The 22731-nt window shown below is 45.8% G+C and overlaps 1 protein-coding gene and 1 long non-coding RNA gene across 2 annotated transcripts in view; both read right to left on the reverse strand.

Annotated features, from left to right (window-relative positions):
• LOC147999003 (disks large homolog 5-like) overlaps positions 1–22731 on the reverse strand; it is a 124855-nt gene that overhangs the window by 24029 nt on the left and 78095 nt on the right. The window lies entirely within an intron of this gene.
• LOC147999005 (uncharacterized) lies at positions 533–22632 on the reverse strand. The gene is made up of 3 exons (XR_015644299.1): positions 22513–22632; positions 7520–7608; positions 533–4984 (listed from the first exon to the last, which is right to left on the reverse strand). It is a non-coding gene; the product is annotated as an uncharacterized LOC147999005 (long non-coding RNA).

The following is a 22731-nucleotide window of genomic DNA, read 5'->3' on the forward strand; positions in this document are numbered from 1 at the left end:
CAAAGAAGTAAGAGCTAGGGCTGGGCCACAAAATAGGAAAGTACTTGTTCATCCAAAAACAAAAACAAAAAACAAACAAACAAACAAACAAACAAAAATAGCTTAGGGGTGAAATATTGGTGCTAGTGCTGAACTACACAGCCAGAAGGTATTTTTCTAAGTAAATAACACAATATTAGGGATGACAATATGATCAAATATCCTACAACTTAAGTTTGCAATGTTACCTACATTTTATAAATCAAGTCTGACCACCGTTTTGGTTGTTTCCAATCATGTCTGAGTGCATCATCACGGGAATCCCAAGGAAAATCAGAAATGGGTTCTTGAAGCTGTTGCACAGGGCCAGTATAGACCTAAATACCACAGAGGAAACCTTGATTCTTATCACAAGGGATCATTCTCCATCCCTCTTGTCACACAACTTATGACAAGACGTCACCTTTCCTAAACTTAGCCTTTTTCCCACGTGCTGCAGAAGGGAAGATCTGGTGTCAAGGGGTCTGGACTCAAACCACAGGAACACTGAATTCATTTAAATAGGTGTAGTTTATTAATGCAGGGAACCCTGAAATGGTGGCTACTTTAATACAGTCTAAACCGGGTGTGCATGGTTTCTGTAAGGTCACCACTACAGAGAGCGGGAAAAGCTTCAGTAGTCACATGGATGAGATCAATCAGTGTTAGTCATGCCCTTCCAGCATGGTAGACTGCAGGTTGTCTGTCCCCATCACTTTGCTCTCTTGTGCCCAAACAATGCCAAGGTCAGGGCCGTTGAGCCGTGAGGCAGAGGCTCACCACTGTCAGTGCTGCCTACGACCCCTAAGACTGTCTCTTTCGGGTGTGTGCGTGCTGGACACTCATGGATCCTGAGATCTCCGCAGCTGAGGTGAAACAGTACCGGAGTCATTGCAATGTGGGCACACATTTGGTTGTGGAGCTGGGCCACTCTTTGACTTTTGGTGAGTGGAGAGACAACTGTTGGCTGAGCCTTTGGTGAACCGGATGGCCCCTGGCCACGTCAGGAGTCAGCAGTATCAAAGCTGGCCAACCAGTGTTTTATGTTCCATTTTGTCATCGCTGTACAGTGTTCTGATGCCACAGCACATGGCTGGTCTCAATCTCCCCATGTGGCCACAATCCCGAATTGATATGGCCTCCACTTCCCAAGTGCCACTGGGATTTCTGTAGAACCCCTAAGGCAGCAGCAAGCAGGAGCTCCTGACTATTCCCTCCCTGCTCTCTGGATCTGCAAGTCGTTCTGTGTACATATGGCTATGTCCTCATATACTCTTGATGCCATGATACCTTAATAAACACTTGAATCATGCCCTGATGGCATGATGGCAGTTTTCAACTGCTACCTGACACCATCTATAATCGCCTGGGAAATGAGGGGCTGTGTGGATCAGACTGGCCTTTGAGCATGACTATGCGTGACTGTCTTCGTTGCTGTGGGAGATGCCAGGCAACCTCTTTTCTGATCCTAGAGTCCCTATACCCAGCCACTTGTCCCCTCTACAGCCAGACCCTACTTCTGCTCCTAGGCACTGTCTTGGACTTCCTTCCCTCAGGTGGCTTCTCTCCTTTGGTTGCTACAGAAACCTGTTATGAGGAAAGGAACAGGGAGTTAAGAGTTCAAAGCCATCTTCCCACTGATGTTCTTTCTCCGAGGTCAGTGGGACACTTAAAGAGTTTTGTGTATACATTTTATTAAGCAAGGGACAATCATGCATCAGACACAGGAAACTAACAGCACATCTACCGGACCTCCTTCAACACCTGGGCATCTCTTCTGGCCTGTGCTTCTGTGTGCTGAAACCTGGGGACCAACTTCCTGTGGTGTTTCCCAGGATGACTATGCACATTACTACACTGGCGTAAATCCTCAAAACTCACAAACAGCAACAGGACCGCCACAGGAACGGTTCTACATCAACAGATACCACAGACCAGCAAGCAGAAGCATGGGAGGGTGGTGCTGTGGTTCACACACTTCTCTTTCATCACTAGGGCAGGTGACCCGCTGAAGAAACAAGGAGGCAGCAGGATGGAAGAGGAAAACTAAAACCCAGTCCTTGCATTAAACACTCAAGCACATTTAGACTAGAAGAGAGAAGTTTGCCAAGAATGAGGGCCACTTTGGACATCCATCATCAATAGCCCTGGCTGTCTAGGCCAGCATCAGATCCAGCAGTCTCCAGGCAGGTGTCAGCCAGGCCCTCAAGGGCACTAAGAGCATTAACCATGAAAAATAGAACAAGATCTCTGCCTCTTGCCTGCCTGACAGCCAAGCATGTGTATGCCCTGGCTATGCTCACGCTGGGACCCCTGCTACATATTAAGATATAGAGACCTGATAGTTGATTAGGACCCTGTTCCAAAAGGAAGTCACCGGATATTTCCCTCTGGCATCCATATGTGCATGCATGGTTGTACAAGCTGGTAGAATCTCTCTCTCTCTCTCTCTCTCTCTCTCTCTCTCTCTCTCTCTCTCTCACACACACACACACACACACACACACACACACACACACACACACACATTCAAGTTTTGAAGCACAGCAGAAGAATCTCTGGGACTCTAAGCCTGACCAGCCTCATCTGTGAGCCACAGCTTCTGTGTGAGTGCTCCTTTGTGTGAGAGGCATAGGGTGACTGAGGAAGGTTGCTGGTGTCCATCCCTGGCCTGCATGTGCATGCATACAGAGACATGGACACATGCACATGCTGAGTTCCCCTCATCCAATTCTGAAATCTGAAAACACTGAATTTCAAATCCAGGCATTCTCCTAACCTACACCTTCCCTCAGGAATTGGAGATGAGGCCTTGCAAGAATCCTCAACCAGTGAGACTGGCCCAGACCTTCTGAGATCCATTCTGCCCCAGGAGAACACAGCAGGTGGTATCAGGACAACACAGAAACTCAAGACTCCAGCCTGATGCAGGGACCGCCTGCTGGGTTAGGAGAAGACTCAGCATCAGGTTCCTGAACGAAAACATCACCTCTGAACACACGGGGTCGCTGTGGTTATGCCTTCAAGGCATCTTCAGCAGCAGCTTAAATGGACTAGGGATGACTATGGGAATCTGCCTGCAGGGTGATGTGGGAATCCTTTTGCTAAGGCTTGATCACTAGATGTTGCCACAGAAACCCTTGAACTCTTCTTGGAGTACAGTCCAGGCAGAGGCTGATCACAAAACATTCTGATTATGAACGGAGTTTAACAGATAATCTGGAACCTGAAGGCCACAGGCCCAAAGGTCTGCACTGCAGGGGTGAGGCATCACTGCAGGGATGACCACACAGTGCAGGGGTGAGGTGTCACCGCAGGGATGACCACACACTGCAGGGGTGAGGCGTCACTCAGGGGATGACCACCCACTGTAGGGGTGAGGTGTCACTGCAGAGGTGACCACACACTGCAGGGGTGAGGTGTCACTGCGGGGATGACCACACACTGCAGTGGTGAGGTGTCACTGCGGGGATGACCACACTGCAGGGGTGAGGTGTCCCTGCAGGGATGACCAGGAAGCTGACTGAGCTCCTCAGGGCTCTCCCTGTCCTGAATGTGCTTCCCTTCTAGGTGAGCACTGCAGCTTTCAGGGAGCTGGAGGCCTGTGTGGGCAGCAGTAGAAACTGCTAGCCTTGTTATTCACAGCTGAAACTATCACACAGGACATTCCAGAAGTGAACGCCACCAAAGTGGGGCCTTTCACAGCATTCTGGGTAGGATGGCAAAAGCCCCATGACAATTTCGCCTGTGATCCATACCAAATGTCTGCTGTCAGTGCCTGTCTCTTGGGAGCCACTGGATGATTCAGGGGATGGTCCTGAAGAAAAGGCTTGGCAAAATTGAGGTCTCCAAAGCAAGAGGAGCAGTGAAGAGGTGCAGGGGCCGTAGACCATGGAGACTGACATAGGCTGATGCTAGATACCCAGACTCATCCCTGTGTCCAAGACTGGATGTCACAGAGGCACCTGGTAAAGGCCACAACAGTGTCCTCCAGGATTCCACTGTCTCCCTACTTGCCCTTCACCTCACCCACTTCCTGTGGTTCTGGGAGTCAAGGACTTCATCACCTTTTTCGTTTTCTTGTCATATTGCAGGTACTGTGACTCGACCACTCTTCCTCCTGCAGGAGACACATCGTGTGTCATAGGATACGACTGCTGCACCAGGAAGACCCATAGCATAACCAGGACCCTGCAGTGAAAAGCAGGACTGGCCCTTCATGCTGAATGACAGGAAAAGCACCCGGCCTTCTCTTTGTTGCAGACTGGATTCCTCAGCCTTCCTGTTATGAACAGGGCACTAGTACCCTTCACAGGATACTTAGTGTTTATAAGACATTTATAGAATTCATCTTGTATATAGGCCATTGGGCTAGGAGCCAGCATCAAGGCATCAAGTAGGAGGAAATACAGAAACATTCTAGGAAGGGAAAGCCAGGGGCCAGTGGAATGGCTCAGGGATTGAGGACCAGAGTTCAGATCCCAGCACATGGATGTTCACAGTCATCTGCAGAATCAGATCTAGGGGGTCCCATGACCTCCCCAGCTCCCAAGCAGCTACATGTGTGCGTCTTAGACACTTCTCACTCACCGTGAAACAACCTAAGCCACAAAACATCCCACACCTTCTTGGATGGGCCCATCCCTGGGGGAGTCTTGTGTGTTCTGGGCTTCAACTCTAGGAAGGCTTGGCCTTGTTTTATAGGATGTCTTATTCCTTATATCAGCAGAGAAAGAAAAAAAAAGATCCAGTCCTGGAACCCTAGAGGACACTGCCATGATGTCACTGCTGTGCTGGCATAGGCTTAGAGATCTCTCCATGATCCATCCGAGTCACCTAGAGCTCAGGGAATGATGGAAAAGTCCATGTGAGTTCGCCCAGAGCTTGCAACCATGAGAAAGCTTGGAAAACACAGGGCACATGTGGTGTTTGATCCTGGGTCAGTTCAACCCTCTTGAGCCTGCAGCTAAGACAAACAGTTACATGGGCATGAGTGCACAGGCCAGATCTCAGAACCTGTTTGCCAACCATGGAACACTCTGGATCCCTCCTCTCAGCTGGACCTTCTTCCTCTACACCTCATCCACCCAAGCTTCTCAAGAAATGAAGCTACCAAGTTAATACAACAACTAACTGAAGGCAACAAGAGACTTCAGCCGCCCTGTGGCAATGAGGTCAGTCCATAGGTCTCCTGTCCCTGCACCATCAGTACCTGTGAGACCCATGGCCACCTATTCCCTTCCGAGGTGAGAACAATTATACCCACAACCTTGCTTTCAACAAATCCTGCCTTGGCCATTGGTGGGACCCTCATGAGACTCAATCTGATGCAGGCCTCCTCAGACACTTTGGCTTCCTTTCTGGCTGCTGGAGCTTCGGCCCTCTGGCCTGGCCTAATGTAGGATCAGCAACATCCAACTCTGTCGGGCCTCAGCCATCCCACATTGGGGGCCCTGCTTCACTCCTAGGTGCATTCTTTTCCCACATCTCTCCAGTCTCTCCCTCATCCCTAATTCCCCTCTCAGGCCCAGCCCTTCAGTCTCTGATGGAGACTGTCCTGGAGGGACAGGAGCCCCTCCCCGGAGATATTCCCCTACCCCATGCTGCTGGTCTCTGACAACTCCTCCCTTGGGCTGACTCATCTCTACAGGCACAGCCTGCTACTCCCCTGCCCCTGCAACCCATTTCCTAGCTCTGCTTCACACAAACACTCTGAGATCTCTACACTGGCTTCCCATTCTATTTTGCTCCCTCTCTGTCCTCCAGAAGTTCTGCTGCTCTCTCTCACCACAGCAGGACCCACCAAGACACTGCTCCTGACCCCAGCAGCCACCAGCAGCCCAGGTCATGGGGCTACTAACAGCTTTGGCCCAGGACTCAGGGCTCCTTCCTTCTTCAGTATCGAGTCCAGGCTGAGACCATCTGGCCTGCTGCTGGGTCCTTGAAACCCTCAGTCTCACAGCCTCTGGGCACTCTGAGCCCTAGTCCTTATGGCTAACAAGTAGCTGCCCAGTCAAGCAACATGGGCCTCACTGGCTTCCTGGTGTGCCATGATGCTTTCCCTGCATGGCCGGGGATGACTGCATGCTAGGATTATGTCTGGAACTAGACCTGCAGGTAACACCTGATGGGTTGGCCAGGCTGTCCTCCTACTCCTGTTCTCAGGAGATTCTCCTGACTAAGCCTCCCAAGTGTTGGGATGAGAAGTATGTGCCACCATGCCAGCTAGGGGTCTTCAGGTGTGATGAAAGACTGGGATCTGTGGTCCTGGTTACTTCCAACAGTGGGGACACCAGTGTTCTGAGCATTCTGTCATCTAGGACTTATATTCCATGTACTTCACACGAACACTGTGAGACTTCTGCACTGGTTACCTGTTCTCTTTGAAACCTGTCTTCAGGTATCTGACAGTGGGAGTCTCCATGAAGTTTTTGTCACCCTGAGGATGTGGCTATATTAATAAGCTCAGGCAGCATGCAAACACAGCAGAGGTTACAAACAAGACTACCAGGCTGGGGCCACTAAGTCATAGAGTGCTCCTTTGGCATGGTGAGGGCCCAAGTTCTCTTGCAACCAACATCTGCTGGGGATGTAGCTCAGTGATTAGGCACTTGCCTAGCATATGTGAGGTCCTGGGCTCCATCCCTAGGACTAAACCCTCATCCCCTACCCTGAACGCACCAGGTCCAGGCATCACTGTCAATCCTGAGAGCTTGAGTTTGATCCTCAGGCCCTCTCTGATACAAAAAGAGAAAAAACTCCCTTGATTTGTGTTTGACCCCCACATGTGTCATGCCCGCCCCACTTCGAGTGTACAATTAAGGAAAGCATGAGTAAGTGGTTGAGAGGCACTCACTGCCCTTGCAGGAGACCCCAGTTTGCTTCTCAGCACAACCTGCATGTGACTCAGCAGGTCTCAGGGTGGAACTGGATATGTGACCCTGTGCTATAGCACTGTCCAGAGTGGGGACTGCAGCTTCTGAAGAGGAATGCAGGCCTGGCCTCCAGACCTCCACCTTCAAGTCCTGTCTGGAGAACCTGATGCCCTGGCCAAAGAGACTCCATCTCTCCAGAGGAGTACTGCACTCAAATGACACCTCAGTGATGAAAACTATCTGTCCCCAAAGGCATGCCACTGAGCAGAGATAGCCTCAGTCATGCACCTCTGCCCATCCCCAGTTCCTCATGTCAATAACTCAACCTTTCATGAAGTAGATGGCAATGCTTGAGGTAGGATGATCAGTAGTTTACTGGCCAGTCTGGGCTCTATGAGATGCTCTCCCTGAAATCAGAGCCAGCAAGAAATTCAGCATGAAAGCTCTTTGTAAAGAAGCTCAATGACCCAGTTCAGAGCCTGGGACCCCGCATGGTAGGATAAAGTGACTCCCATGCTTTTTCCTCTACCTTCAACACTCATGCTTTGGAATGCACACCCCTACAATGAGATCAATACACATGGAATAAAAAATTAAACAGAAACATTAATGAAGACAATACATACAATGTTTTAAAGGATCCCGGGAACCCTCACTTAGCACTTTCCTTTCCTTTGTCTTGGGAACAGCACCTGCACCAGAGACTGGAGACTTCCTGCAAGAGAGAGAGGAGAGATGCACTGTTCATTCAGCTAGAGAGCTGTGCAAAGACCAGAGCCACCCTCCTTTTTCTGACAGTGGGAGCTGGGCCCAAGTGTGGGCTGCTCCTACTAGAGGCACCACAAGAAGAGGACCACCTTCCTCAAACCTTCCTGGAAGTCAGAGCACTGGCTATGGACATCCCTCAATCCTCAGAGGACTCTCTTTCAGCGATGGCTCAGAGACTGTTAGGACAGAGAGGGACCAGAGCTTCCCCCCAAAGCAAGATCCCTGTCTCATCTGACAGGTATGAGAGCTTAGGGATGGGACAGAGGATGTGACAAGGTTACATGTAGCACAGGGCTAGGTTAGTAAGGCAATCAAAGAGGAAAGAATCCTGGAACATTCCTCATCTGTTCTTTTTGCTCTGTTCGTAGGGATGAGGGGCAGTGTGGGGTAGAGGACTAGGACACAGCACAGCCTTCTCTGCACATGGTGAGCTTTCTAGGCTGCCTGATCACTGTGACCAGCAACTTTTCAACTGTGCCATTCTACAACCAGGCTGACACAACTGGTGGACCATGTAGCAATAGGACTTTACTGACTTAGCGACATTTGGAATCACACAATGATCATGTGTCACAGAAGAGTTTTTTTTTTTTTTAAGAAAAGGATTTTAAAAAACTATTTATTTTGTCCATCTGAGTACGCTGTCCCTGTTTTCAGACACAACAGTAGAGGGTAGTATATGAGAGTAAAAATGGTTAAGAGACACAATGCGTGGTTGCTGGGGATTGAACTCAGATCCTCTGGAAGAGCAGTCAGTGGTCTTAACCACTGAGCCATCCCTCCAGCCCCAGTATATTGTATTTTCAATGTTGTTTGTTTTTATTTCCTTTTTCACGTATGTCTGTATGGCGTTTCTGTGAGTACAGGTGCTCATGTGCCTGTGTAAAGGTCAGGGACAACCTGAGCACAGGTCCTCACCTTCTACCTCTCCTCCATGGCTGTGTATGCTAGGCTAGCCCTTCCCCCTAATCCTAGAGACTGTCCACTTTAGGCTCCTATCTCCCTGTGGGAAGGGCTGGATGACAGACACTACTGCATCCAGGTTTATGTGGCTTCTAGGGACCTAAACTGTTGTTGGGCTTGTTCAGCATGAAAATAAACACCATTTCACAGCCCTGGCTGGGCCAGGCAGCGCACAGGTCTTTGCTGCTCTTGCAGAAGACTTGAGTTCAGTCTCCAGCACCAGGGTCAGGTGGCTCACAACCACCTGAGACTCCAGGTCCAGGGACTTCCAAGCTCTTTCTGGATAAGCCTACATGGCAAAAGCAGGGCTGGGAGCTGGAGGCTTCTGGTGTTGGCTTCTCCCTGCAGTAGGGGGCAAATCATGGGCATGTGAAACATGGAACCCTGTAATTCTACAAAGTGCAGAAGCTCCTGATTTCCCTCATGGTGCCCCAGAGCCTGCTCACCACTCATGGAGGCTTCAGGAACATGGCCTTTTCCTGACCTGTGTGCACTGTGCATCCTCACTCTCTACCCCCTGCTTTTTGGGGTTGGAAGTCTCAGGTGTAGGAGGCGCCTACCATAGGCCTCTTCTCTCAGCATTTCAGCATTTTACCCACTTGACCTTCACCAGGCATCCTTTGCTCTACACAGTTACCTCAGCCTGTGACCCTCATCCTCCAGACTCTTGTGAAGCAAACACCCATGGGTGTGCAGCTCTCATAGTTAGCCAGGCTAAAGGGGAAGGCAGCAAATCCTTCATGAACTCTACAGCTCCTGAGGCCTAGGAAAATGTCTATACCGGGGCTAAACTCATGCTGCCCTGTAAGACTACATTTTTCCTTTAAACAGAAGGATGTGTGGTGGTGGTGGCACAGGCCTTTGATCCTAACACTTGGGAGGCAGAGGCAGACAGATTTCTGAATTCTAGGCCAGCTTCCTCTACAGAGCTAATTCCAGGTCAGCTACACAAAAAACAACACTGTCTCCAAGAATAAAACAAAAAGAGAAAGAAATAAGAAAGAAAGAAAGAAAGAAAGAAAGAAAGGAAAAGGAAAGGAAAGAAAGAAAGAAAGAAAGAAAGAAAGAAAGAAAGAAAGAAAGGAGTGAAAGAAAGAAAGGAAGGAAGGAAGGATTCATATTTTGTATACAATGAGATGCCTGCCTGTCTATACCTGAACCACCATGTTAACTATAACTCTTGTCACATCTGTATTAATTCAAATACTGAAGGCCAAATGGTTAAATCTTAATGACCATACAATTGGGGGGTGGTGCTGAAGAGATGGTTGGTTTAGTGGCTAAGAGCAGAAGACCAAGGTTCAGTTCCCAGTGTCCACATGGTGGCTCCTATTAACCTGTAATTGCAATTCTAGGGAATCACTCTGGACTTCACGGGCACCAGACATACCACATGGTGCACAAGCATTTATTAGGTGAAACACTCAGGCCCATAAAAATAAGTAAATAAAATATATGGTTAACAGACACTGTGATTCAGGAAGTTCTTAGTGACTTTGGTTATCATTTCTCTCTCCCAGAGACCTGTCTTCCTCATGCTCAGCCTCCCTGGCTTCTAGGACATTTCCTAGCTCTGTGGAGCATGAAGTACTCAACACCATAAGCCAAGCGTTGCAAAGCCATCTGCACCTTCACTGCTACACCTTCTCCATGGCTGTGTCTAAAGGGAGACACTTGGAATCTCACAGATGCAAGGCCAAACCTGTTGGGCTATGTGAGCCCAGCCACCCAATAGTCAGATCTATTCCTGTCCTTGGCTATGGCATGAGGATCTTAAGACAAATTAATCTGAAGGATCTCAACAGCTATGCTGTTAGACCTCTCATTGCTCTGCCCAACCTACAAGCTCCTTTACTGGCTCAAATTCACACCTGAACTCCTCTCCTGCCTCAGCCACCATCAGCTCTTCTACTCCTCTCCAGCTGTGCTCTGAATAATCCACACTAAGGTGGACGTTAACCTCTTGTGGACCTCCAGACATATGCTTGTGATTACTCTTCATTGGCTGTTTTGTATAGGTAGGCAGGTTCTTCTAGTCTCATGCAGAACACTGCTCACACATTTTGGATCTTACAACACCCTCTTGATTGAGAATCCTGACTAATGACTGACTGAGCCTTCCATGCCTGAAGTCACCCTCTGTCTCCCAGTCCAAGATGAGAATCCCCACCCTAACCCCATGGTGTCCAGTTTCATCTCAGAAGCTAGACTCTGCACTGCCCATTACCTTTTGGTTCTCTGCCTCTAATTCTGTTAAATAGTTCCTCTCTTCTTTAAAACAAATTCATTTTGTTGTTTATTTTTTGAGACAGGGTTTCTCTGTTTGGCCCTGGCTATTCTGACATGCTCTCTGTAGATCAGACTTGTCAGGAAGCCAGATATCTGCCTGCCTCGGCCTCTTAAGCACTGTGATTACTGGATTGTGCCAGCATGTTTAATTAAAAATTAATTAGTGGCAGTGCATGTTGGCACATGCCTTTAATTCCATCCCTTGGGAGGTAGAGACATTGTGATTTCCAGGACAGCCAGGGCTATAAATTAACATCTTGTCTCAAAGAAAACAAGCCAAAAGTGAAACAAAAGTATTGCAATATTGTCTTAGGTATGTAACTGAGTCTGTTCTTGAACTCTGAATCCTCCCACTTTCACTCAGGTGCTAATCAGCAGGCTTCTGTCTTGACTTTCACTGAGCACTCAGGGCTGCCAGGACTGTTACCTCTCCCAGTGTAACTCCTGACTCTCTCATCAGCATCATCACAAAACTCCTGCTAAGAATTAAGGAAACCTGAATTCTAAGGAACAGTCGGAGCTCCAGTATTTCCAAAGCTCACTCTAATACAGATGGATCCTATGCTACAGTAAAATGGTCACAGCTGGAGGTCTTAATTCCAGGACTTGGGACAGAGGGGTTGGAGGATCTTGAACTCAAGGTTATTTTTATGTTACATTGTTGCTCAAAGCGAGTTGGGCTGCTACAAGATACCCTGTCTCAAAACTATACCAAACACACCTAAAATGAAACAGAGGAGTTTGAGTGGGCACAGATGGGAAAGCTCGGCACTTTATGGCTAAGCCACCTGCTGCCAGCACCAAAGTCCATGCACAGCCCCAATTCTGAGCTGTGTCTGGGACCCCACTTAGGAGCACGCACCAAAGTAGCTCAGATCCAGGGCTTTTGGTCTAAGAGGAATTCAGGCAGTCACACTTTGGATGCCAGTTCTCCAGCTCAAGTGCCTGTCAGCCTAGGATCTGGTCTTAGTCATGGCTTGGCATCCCTAAATTCCTCCCAGCTGTGCTCTGAACTCACCCTGTGCCCCGTTCTGCTGAATCTGCCATTCTCCATGGGAGTAGCCTCAAGAAGTCCCTCACATCTGAAGCACCACTCTGAGTGCACTAAATACTGCAGGGGAGGGGCGTGGCCAGCAGAGCACCCACCCCTTTCAGCTGTAGAACATTTAGCTCTAGAGTGAGCACTGCTGTGCATTGTGGAACTTAAGCAGTATTCCAGCCTTGGCCTGGGAAGAGCCGTTGACACCCACACTTTCTGGAGTGACATTGTCTCCTGAGGATAGAGTCAGATCAGGAGCAGCAACTGATGTTCACGAGAGACAAACTTTCTTCACCACCTGCCCATGCTGACATCTGGGCTTTTTGGGTGACATGAGTGCTGAGCCCCCCAGGTAGATGGGTTTTCAGGGGTCAGGTGGTTATTGTCACCAAAGGTATCCACAAGGATAAGTCATACTGTACTAATTCCCATATTAGATCCCTTCTCACGGGTCACAGAGGCCGTGCTGGGTCCTAAATGTGGACCCAGGTTCCTGCGCACTTTTGAGGAGACTGGTCAGTGCGCAGGCTTCAAGACATTTTGTTTGAATTATTTTGGGGGATTTTATTTTTACTGTTGGGGACAAACCTAGGGCTGCCATGTGCTGGGAAAAGGCTTTGCCACAGCTGTAGATCATCCCTAATCATAAACTCCTAAATTCTCCCAATCCTGGAACTTTCTAGGTCCTTCACATGATGCAACCTTTGGGGGATTCCTCACATAGAATCATGGGGTGGATTGCATCCCAAAGAGAGACAGTGGGAAATGTTCCCCAGTGTCTGCCTGTGGCTGTGGTGATGAGAGTGCTGACCAGTGGATGGCAAGGCCCATGTGAAACCCTTTTGTTTTCTACTTGAGTGGAATCTTCACCATGCCTTTTTTTTTTCTTGAAACACAGGTTGCCCTGGAACTTACAGTCTTCCATCACCCTGACTCAGTTTCCCATGACTGGGATCACTGGCTTAAATTATTATGCCCATCTTTCTTTTTTTGTATTTATAAATCTTCTAAAAGCCAGGAGGATCTAGAATTTAAAAATTTGCGGTCCAAGGCATTTCCAACAGGGGATTCTTGACCTAGGAGTATTCAGTCCAGTTTTTATTGTGTGGGCACTTCATTCCCATAACAGCTTATGCTTGACAAAGAGTTCCAAGGTGTGATGTCACTGGGCATCAGGCGGTGTCCCAAATAGCAGCACCGACTCAGGTTGTAATTTAGGCTGCAGAAACTTACTAGGACCCTGGTAATCCTAGCACCCTGGGGCCTTAGATGTCTTAGTCTGATCTAGCGATGAATCAACTGCTCTTGAGGGTGGATTGGAATTCTAGTCACTGTGAGGCAGGAGCATTAGGACCCTACGGCCACTCTGGGCTCCATAGGAAGATCCTGTTTCAATAGTAAAAGGTGTCACCTGCGACTTCTTACTGTCTTCCCTGAGGCCTTTCTGCTGGAGTTAGAATAGCTGTCTCACCAAGTTGAAGTAGAGGGCAGAATGTTGGTGCCTTCTATAATGAGGACTAGTGACAGATAGTCTATGGAAATTCTAGAAAGATCTACAGGTATTTATGTCCTGTGCTTGGGAATTGCTGGCTTCCCTGTGTCCTTTGCCTTTAATTTGCAGTCCATGGGGCACCTGGGAATGTCCCAAAACCAGGCTGCACACAGGGCTTGTCCCATGATTCTGACTTACACCAGTGCCTGCCTGATTGTCATAAGTCTCACAGAGCCACTGTATGCTCTCCTGACACCTGCAGAGAGCACTATATGGGACCCTACCATCCCCACACTGCCCATCAGGGTCTACAATGTCCCTATATGGCACTGAGATGGTCTAAGCTCCTTCCCGCCTATATGGTACATCAGAATCTGACCATTCCTAATTTCCTCCTCTCACACCCACACAAGAAGCCCTGTACCCACACTAGCCCCAGCTGGCCTGTTGCCTACTGACATCTCATGGACTCTGTCCCAATCCCCTGCCCTGCCCCGCCCCGCCCCGCCCCGCCCCAATGCCCTGCCCCGCCCCAATGCCCTGCCCTGCCCTGCCCTGCCCCACCCCAATGCCCTGCCCCAATGCCCTGCCCTGCCCCGCCCCAATGCTCTGCCCCGCCCCAATGCTCTGCCCCAATGCCCTGCTGTGCCCTGCCCCAAACCCCTGCCCTGCCCCAAACCACTGCCCAGTCCTGCCCTGCCCTCCCCCAATCCCCTGCCCTGCCCTGCCCTGCGCTGCCCTCACTCAGCTGACATTGTGGACATCTCTAGACAGTCACTGGACAATGGCTGACACACTTGTCTGAAGACTGGAAATGTTTCTCGATCTTGGAGAGGAAAGAAGGACCCTCCAACTACACTGTCCGCTAAGGAAGTTTATTCAGGTGAGGGATGACAGGGACTGTTTTGTCTCACGTCACACATGTCAGTAGAAAATATCCTAGGTATTGGATGCCGCTGTTAGCATTAACAGAACAAAGCACATAGTGTTGGGAAGATTAAAAAATTATGAGTAGGATTAGAAAACCCCAAGCCTCTTCCAGGTCCTAAGAGGGCAAAAAATACCACCAAACATAGCATTAATGTGATAGTTTGGTTAAATCTAGTTACTAGTTTCTATTGTGATACCTGTTGTCAGTGCCTGCGCCGACAGTGTGTGAATATTGGGTGTAGGTTTGTGGGGTTGAAAGAAAACACGTACACGGGTCACCCCTTTTTAGCCAGTGCCACCAAGGCTTTACTGAGATCTCCTTATATACCAGAGGCAAAAGCTGTGGAAAAACAACAAGGCAGGTGAAAATCCCCAACCAGGAAAATAGGACAAGTCTGTGTGGTGAAAATTCCAGCCCAATCAGGGGCATAAACAGCTTCTTAAAAATAAGAAGCAGGAAAGCTCAGTGGGGAGGAAGGGTGCCATGGAAAATCCCAGCCCCAAATCAGGGGCTAAGAGCAGCTGTCAAAGGTGTAAACAATTTCTTGCTATAGCAGGCTGAAAGGCTCAGCGAGGCTGGAGGGAAACACCAAGGTAGGGCCCAACAGGAGCCTTCACTGGTGGCTCTAATGTTTCACTTTCCTCTGCCAACTGGCCTCCACACTGTTTCTAGCACCATAATGATTTCAAGTCTTCCTCCTAAGGAATTTTGTGGCAACCGTTGAATGCTAAGCACAAGGCTTCATGAGTGTTCCCCTAACACACACCCATATTGCAACCTTCCATGCAGTCTATTTCTTGATGTGATTTCAAGCACCTGTACATAATAAGACAGGAGAACATTTTGAGTGCATATTCAAACTGGTATTATTTCTCAGGAATTTTTAATGGCTAATATTGGTGAAGGAGGATAATTTGAGTTAGGATGAGACATTTTTGGGCAGGATTTGGAAGGAAACATTCATTTAGATGCATAGGAATTACTAAGGTTTTTATAATCAAGCCTTGAGGAAAATTTGGCTTTGGAAGCAGGAGATGCTCAGTGGCTCTGCCCCGGGAAAGTCTCCTGGAAAGGACACCTCAGCTTATGCTCAGTACAGGGAGAACATTAGCAGGGAGGCAATGTCTGCTCCCCGTGACATCAGCTGTCCCTTCTATGACACTCTATTGTCTCCTAGAGAGTTCTGGCATCCTCTGTGATGTCACCAGTGTTGTAGTGACAACCAGTGCCCTAGTTTGTCTCAGCCCGAGTCTGGCAGATACATCCTAAGACATGTTTTCCAGTCTTAGAAGTGTTTTGGGAGGGGGGATGTCGATTGTGGAGAGACTAGGGTGAAGGAGTCTGACCTTTCATCTCAAAGAAATGATGGACAAAGAAAGTGGTTCTCAGGAATGTGGAGTAAGTTCTGGGCAGTGTCTTTTGAGCTTTCTGTGGAGGCAGGGGGAGGGATGGTGGGGGTCCTGCAAGCTTAAGTTGACCTTTCTAGCAATTGGCCACAACAACTGAAGCATCTGCAAAGGAATTGAATTTCCATGAATATCACAATTCCTGAAAGTCATGGATTTCAGAACATTAATTTTCCCATCCCCAAAGAAATGATATGGTAAGGCCAATGCTACTATTCTGTGAACTTCTGGCCTTTACTTTTAAAGTTGATTGGTGGCTTGTTTTTTGTTTGTTTATTTATTTATTTAGTTGGTAATATTATTTATTGCCAAAGTCAAACATCTGGGTTACATCCTGGGACCCACATGACAGAAGGAGAGAAATGGCTCCTGAAAGTTGTTTGGTCATGTGCTGCACACACACACACACACACACAGACACACACACTCACACACACACAGACACTCACACTCATACACACACAAACTTTTACGCAATAGTAATTTTTCTTAGAGTCTGTTATAATTGGTTCTAATACAAAGACAGCCTGAATGTAGTTACTATATAATTAAATAGTACTCATGCTCTCAGGCAAAGAGTTTAAAGTTTATAGGTACCTAATAAACTCGCATTGGGACATATAAAGAACATTTAAATGTTCAGCAGAAATACAAAGAACAACTAATTTAATTTGTTAAAGTGAAAGCTTATACAATTCTGAAGGTTTTTATGCTGGTTTTATTATACATGTAATTATGAAAAGAAAACATACATACTTGATCAATGAAATGAGGAAGATTGATTTAATGAACAGAAAAATGGATGGTACTTGAAAATTTCCATGATTACATATTAACTATTTAATTCCCCCCACAATAGCAAGAAACGAAGATTATTATTTATGTGACATTACAGATACATAAACCGAGAAAATATTGTTTGGCCTGATTTTCTGAGCTTCCTTAAAGATATAGTTAATTGACAGAGCTGTGCTTTAAAATTAGGGTCCATATTCTTCTGTTTTAAATGTGTGACACTTTTCTCTTTTTTCTCCATCTTTATTAAATGGGTATTTCTTATTTACATTTCAATTGTTATTACCTTTCTGGGTTTCCAGGGAAACATCCCCCTAACCCCCCCTCCCCTTCTCTATGGGTGTTCCCCTCCTCATCCTCCTCCCATTACCGCCCTCCCCCCAACAATCCCTTTCACTGGGGGTTCACTCTTGGCAGGACCAAGGGCTTCCCTTTTATTTCTAGTGGGTGCTTCTCTCCCTGCTCCGTGGGAAGTGGATGGGGGGAAGGCCCGGGCCTGAGGTGAGTTGGAACTGGGGTAGAAAGGCATAGGCTCTCCTAGGTGAGAATGTCAAACCACCACTGCTGCTAATTTGTAAAACCAAGACTGGTTAACCCCAAATAACTGACCCTGCTCCCAGTTAACTGTGATTATAAAGAAGCCAAAGCCAACAGCTGCACAGCAGAGAGATGGGGGAGGTGAGTTTCTGAGGGCTTTGCTAGAGAGGATCATGAGGAGGGAAGAAGGAGGAAGAAGCTACCAGAGAATAAAGGAAGAACGTGTGTGATGGAGAGGAGAGAGGAAGAGGACAGCAGCCATGGTTAAGGGAGAGGAGAGCCTGGTCCTGAGGGCTGTCCAAGGGGAACAAAGAGCAGCCAAGATGCTACACAGCCTGTAAGAGTTAGCGTTATTGTTTGGAAAGTAGATCTGGTACCATGGAGGGCAGGCAGCTGCACAGCTACTGTGCTGACTAATGCACACTAAAAATAAATTTAACAAAATATGAGTAACCAGTAAGACAGCTCTGTAGAGGATCCTAAAAGGAATACTTTAGTTTGAAGGGAAGGACAAAATACCAGAGAACACAGGGGATCAATTAATAAAACTTGGAAAGTTAATCAAAGAAGACTGTGAAAACCACAAAAATTAACAAAATGACAAAATTTAATACATAGGTTTAAATAATAATTACATATCACTAAACTCAATATCTAGGTTGGTGGGGCATGAATTCTGCCATGATCTGAACTCAGAAAGGTGGGGTTGGGAGAAACATGTCTGGTTAAATAGTCCACCCACATTGTGACAATGTGATTTAATCTAAGGACAAAGAAGTGGAGCATCTCTCATGGCTTTCTTCCAACCTCTTGAAAGGATCACTGGGGTTGGCCTCAGTACTTCATACTTCTTGCTAGGTCAGCGAAACTCAAGGAAGCTTGAGATTGTCATAGCACAGTGTTAGGCTAGATATACTGAGTAGATGATACTAAGTTGTTCAGATGGTGATACCCATTTGCATGTGTTCTTAATGTGGACCTAAGGAAAGAGAGATCAAGGTCCTTAGAATAGAAGGAACATTCCCAGTCCTTTTCTACCATTCCAGACTGAAAGGCTGGTAGGGAGAAAGTGGTAAATAATAAAGAATTAATAGATGATGCTTTGAATGAAGGGTTGGTTTTTGTGCTGGTTTTAGACAGGGTCTCACGTATCCATGTTGCCCTCTCCCTGGCTGGCCCGGTTCACTTTGAAGTCAGTGCTTCCATTTCCAATAGACAGTCTTACAAGAGGGGCCTCCGAGGTCTCTGAGGACAGCATTAGCCATTGACAGTTGAGGTGTGCAACCCACAACTATAGTTTTAGCCACTTTGTTCCATGTCTACCAGCTATTTCAGATTGTTGCTGTCTATGCCTGACAATCAAGGACACAGAAAAATAACCTGATAGAGAGCAAGGACATGGTGATCACATCCTTGCCTCTGCTGTATGTTCTGGATGAGGTTTGTTAAAATTCCAATATTGCAAAAAGCTTTATATAGGGCCCATCACATTAAGGGTCACTATGCACTGTTTCATCTAAAATGGCCTAATCAGAACTGACCGCCAGACAACACTTCCTGCGAAGTTCCTATGAGAAGCTTAAGTTTTTTGTGTTTTTTCTTCTTCCTTCCTTCCTTTCTTTCTTTCTTTCTTTCTTTCTTTCTTTCTTTCTTTCTTTCTTTCTTTCTTTCTTTCTTTATAGGTTTAGAGGAATGTATTTTGGGCCACGGATCTGCCCCTAGTACCTTAGCTATTGATGTGATCAATCAGTGTTAGTGTATGCATTCAATAAAATGTCCATTTTTGACTAAGGTAGATGCTTCTGTGTTTTGTGTGGTGACCCATTGTCAATGTCTAGTGAGTTGGGGCCCTGGGTATGGTCGCATACCCCCAGGACAGGGGGTGCAGAGCAAAGGCAGAAGAAACTACACGCAGTTGCAAGCTTTATCAATCCTTATTAAGCTAAGAATATGCATTACTACAATTTTCATTGTGTCAAGATACCATAAGATCATTATTCCCAGGATACCAGGAACAATGAGGGAAGATTAAACAAAGAAAGATGAATAAACAAAAGCTTCTTCTCAAAATATTCATATAACAAATCACCTCTCTAATTATAATCAAAATATACTCACCATTACCAAGAGAGCATTAGAACCACTTCCACAGAAACGGGACACAGCAGAACATAATTTAAGGCCAAGTGAGAAAAACATTTTCTTCTCCAGGGCGGCATTCCAGCCCCTACTTGAATCTGTCACCAGGCCTTTCTTGACCCTGCCTGGGAGCTGCATCTCTATGTCTTAACAATTCCTTCTTTTTTCTTTTGTTTTAAAGTAACACTTTACATAACATAGCTAAAGGTCCTTGTAGGACCTCATGTAAAAATAAAGCAACATAATACATAATGTACATAAGATTATGGCAAAACTAGCTCCTCCCATGCTATGGAAAATCCTTTGAAGCCAAGCCTTGGGATCTAATCCTGTCAATTGATCAGCCAATAATTTCGCTATTTCCATAGGGGTAGTATCTTCTAGCTGTTTACCAAAAGACATTCGAACATCATATTTCAAGGCATTAATTACTTTTGAAGCACTTCATTACCCTCTAAATAGGCTTGAATTAACTCCCAATCATGTTCTGTGTCATTTTCCATATATTTACTAACACAAAAGTAGTAGGATTTCATCATGATAAGCAATATAAGCCCGATAACTGGCATTGGCCGCAGCAGAAGAAACCATGAGTAAAACACACATTGCTAAGAATAAGTGCTCAGCAGTAAAGGACTTTCCTGAAGGGGACAAAATTATTCCTTTCAGTGCTTAATCGCTTCACCTGACCCCACAGGTAATAGGGTTGTCACTGCACAGATCCTTATCCATTGTTGTTTGTGGACACTAAGAGAAGCCAGGGCCTCAGTAATGGAGGACACCTCCTCATCTCCTGAGAACATCCATCAGGAGAAAATGTAACTGGTTTAACTGGATTCCTTTGAGGGTAGGGAGCAGTTCTTATTATTCTGTGCTTGGATCCATCTCCCGGGTAACCAGAATAGTCTCCCATCCTGTAATGAGACAAAACCCTCTCCCCTATATACAATGATGTCCCTTCCTGCCATTCAGCATCCCGGACAATTTTTATCCATACTGTCTGTTCCATGCCTTCTGGGGGGAAGTTCAACAAAGTGTCTATCGGCTATTGATATAACTTCACCTTGTGGTAAATTAAGAAAATTAATAACGTATAATGCTTGTGCCAATATAGCTCTGGGACTGGTCTGCAAACTCCATTCAGGTTGAATAAGGCCATCTCTTTTCCCCCTTTTTAATTTTATAATTTGTCATTTCAGGGTATGGTGAATTCTTTCAACAAAAGCTTGTCCTTGTGTATTGTGTTCTGTACCAGTAATATGTACAATATGATATCATTGACAAAATTGTTTATATTGATAAGAAATATATGTTGGTCCATTATCAATTTTAATTTTAGAAGGCGGTCCCATAACAGCAGACGTTTCCAATAGATGCTGTATAACATGAGCAGTGCGTACTCCTGGCAATGGTGTAGCCCACACAAATTTTGAAAAATTATCTATGCTTACATCTATATGTGAAAGGCGACCAAACTCAGAAATATGGGTTATATCGATCTGACACGATGTATTAAGTTGCATCCTTCTGGGATTAATTTGAGATGGAATACATTTTATACGTGAAGACTGACACATAGGACAATTAGCAATAATTTGTTTGGCTTGAGAATAGGGAAGCTTATATTTAATATGTAAATATCCTGTATTGGCATGATTATGACTGTGTTCTTCTAGGGTAGCAAATGCCACTAATTGATCTACCATATGATTGCCAAGTGTTAAAGATTCTGGAAATTTTGAATGTGATCTAGTATGTGTAATGAATATTCTAGAGTTTCATAATAACAATAGGCCTTTAATATGTGAGAATAACATTTAATATAGGCTTAGATGTAGAAACAATAGCAGTCTCAATATTCTGTACTACTCCTACAACATAAGCGGACTCAGCTATAATATTTTTACATCATGAGTAAAATCCTGGAATACATTAATTACCGCTAATAATTCATTTTGTTGTACTGACCCAAAAGAAGATTCTTGTCCCCAAAATTAATCTTTGGTCCAATAAGCCATCTTGGTCTTAGAGCCGTCTGTAAACACAGTAAAGGCTGATGGTAATGGATCAACAGAAATTAGTGTATTTATCAAAATTTTTTTTGTTTTTTAAAGCAATCCCACAATTTACTATGGGGAGGATGAAATTCAATATTTCCAGTGTAAGAAATCATGGCTAATTGAAAAACCTCAGACATCTGCATTAAATATTCCCCTTTATCTTTGCTTAATGGGAAAACAATAGCAGCACAATCATATCCCCACAGAGTAACAGGTCTTTGTATGCCTTGCTGAATGATTAAAGAAATTTGTTCCTCATAATTTGTTAATGTTTGGTTAAAGTTTTATTTAATATAAACCCATTCTAAAGGCAACTCATCCTGAGCGAAAGTGCCTGTAGGATATTCAAGAGTATTTAAACATAATTTAATAACTCTATCTGGATCAATACATGCCAAATATGCATCTTTCCATTTTCAGAAAAGATACCCTTGCATGCTTTCATATAAGCATTAATATCCCCAGCCTCCTTTATAGGTAATAATGCTCTCCTGTACTCTTCATTAGCATTTTCAAAAGCAAGCATTTGCAGCAGTTGTCCTCCAGCTTCCTCTCCTACCATTGTTCTTTCCAATGTTAATTTTAATATACATAAAAACTTAATACATTGTTCATAGAAAGCTACTACCTTTTTCAACCAACCAGTATCATCCTTTATAATAAGTCGGTTGGGCCACACCTTGAATCGATGCTAGCCTAAGTATAGGAAAAGAAAAAGCAGGTGAATTTGTCATCATCATCGTGTGAATCTAATGGTCAACATGCCATCCTCAGGAAACGACTTAGAAAAACCTGCTTCAGGCAGTGGTGCAGAGGGCAAAACTTTTACTTTCGTTTTGTCTTAATGAAGCTCTAGCTTCTTGTTCTGTGTTCGTTATTACCCTGTGTGCATTCATGGCCTTGAACACAGTAAAAATTAAAGCCCAAAGAGACCAGAAATTGGAATCTTTTTGCCCTGCCTGACAGCCTTTTTCACCTTAACTTTCACTTTGACCCAGATATCAGAATCCCTGGAACCCTCGTCAGGGAACCAAGGAGTGTACTCTTGCTGTCTCTAAACACTTTTCTAAACCAGACTGATAGACATGAATTCCCTGCACTCTTAAAGATGCTTAAGCATAGCAAGATGAAAAGAAGATTTATCTTGTCCCATTTCCTTGTAATAAAATGTACTTACCTTATCTGACTGTCCAGACTTACCTTCAGGGACCCTGTTCCAGTGCCAAAGGTCAACGTCTAGTGTGTTGGGAGCCCTTCGTCCGGTCGCATTCCTTTCTGTGTTTCCCGATGCTCAGTGGCCATGCCACTCCAGCATGCTTTGAAATGAACCAGTCCGCAACCACCACCACCACCACCACCACCACCACCACCACCACCACCAGCACCACCACCAATTTGGTTTTGTAAATAAAGTTTTAT

This window comes from Rattus norvegicus, chromosome 19 (genome assembly GCF_021556685.1).
Source record: "Rattus norvegicus strain SHRSP/BbbUtx chromosome 19, alternate assembly SHRSP_T2T, whole genome shotgun sequence".
NCBI lineage: Eukaryota > Metazoa > Chordata > Mammalia > Rodentia > Muridae > Rattus > Rattus norvegicus.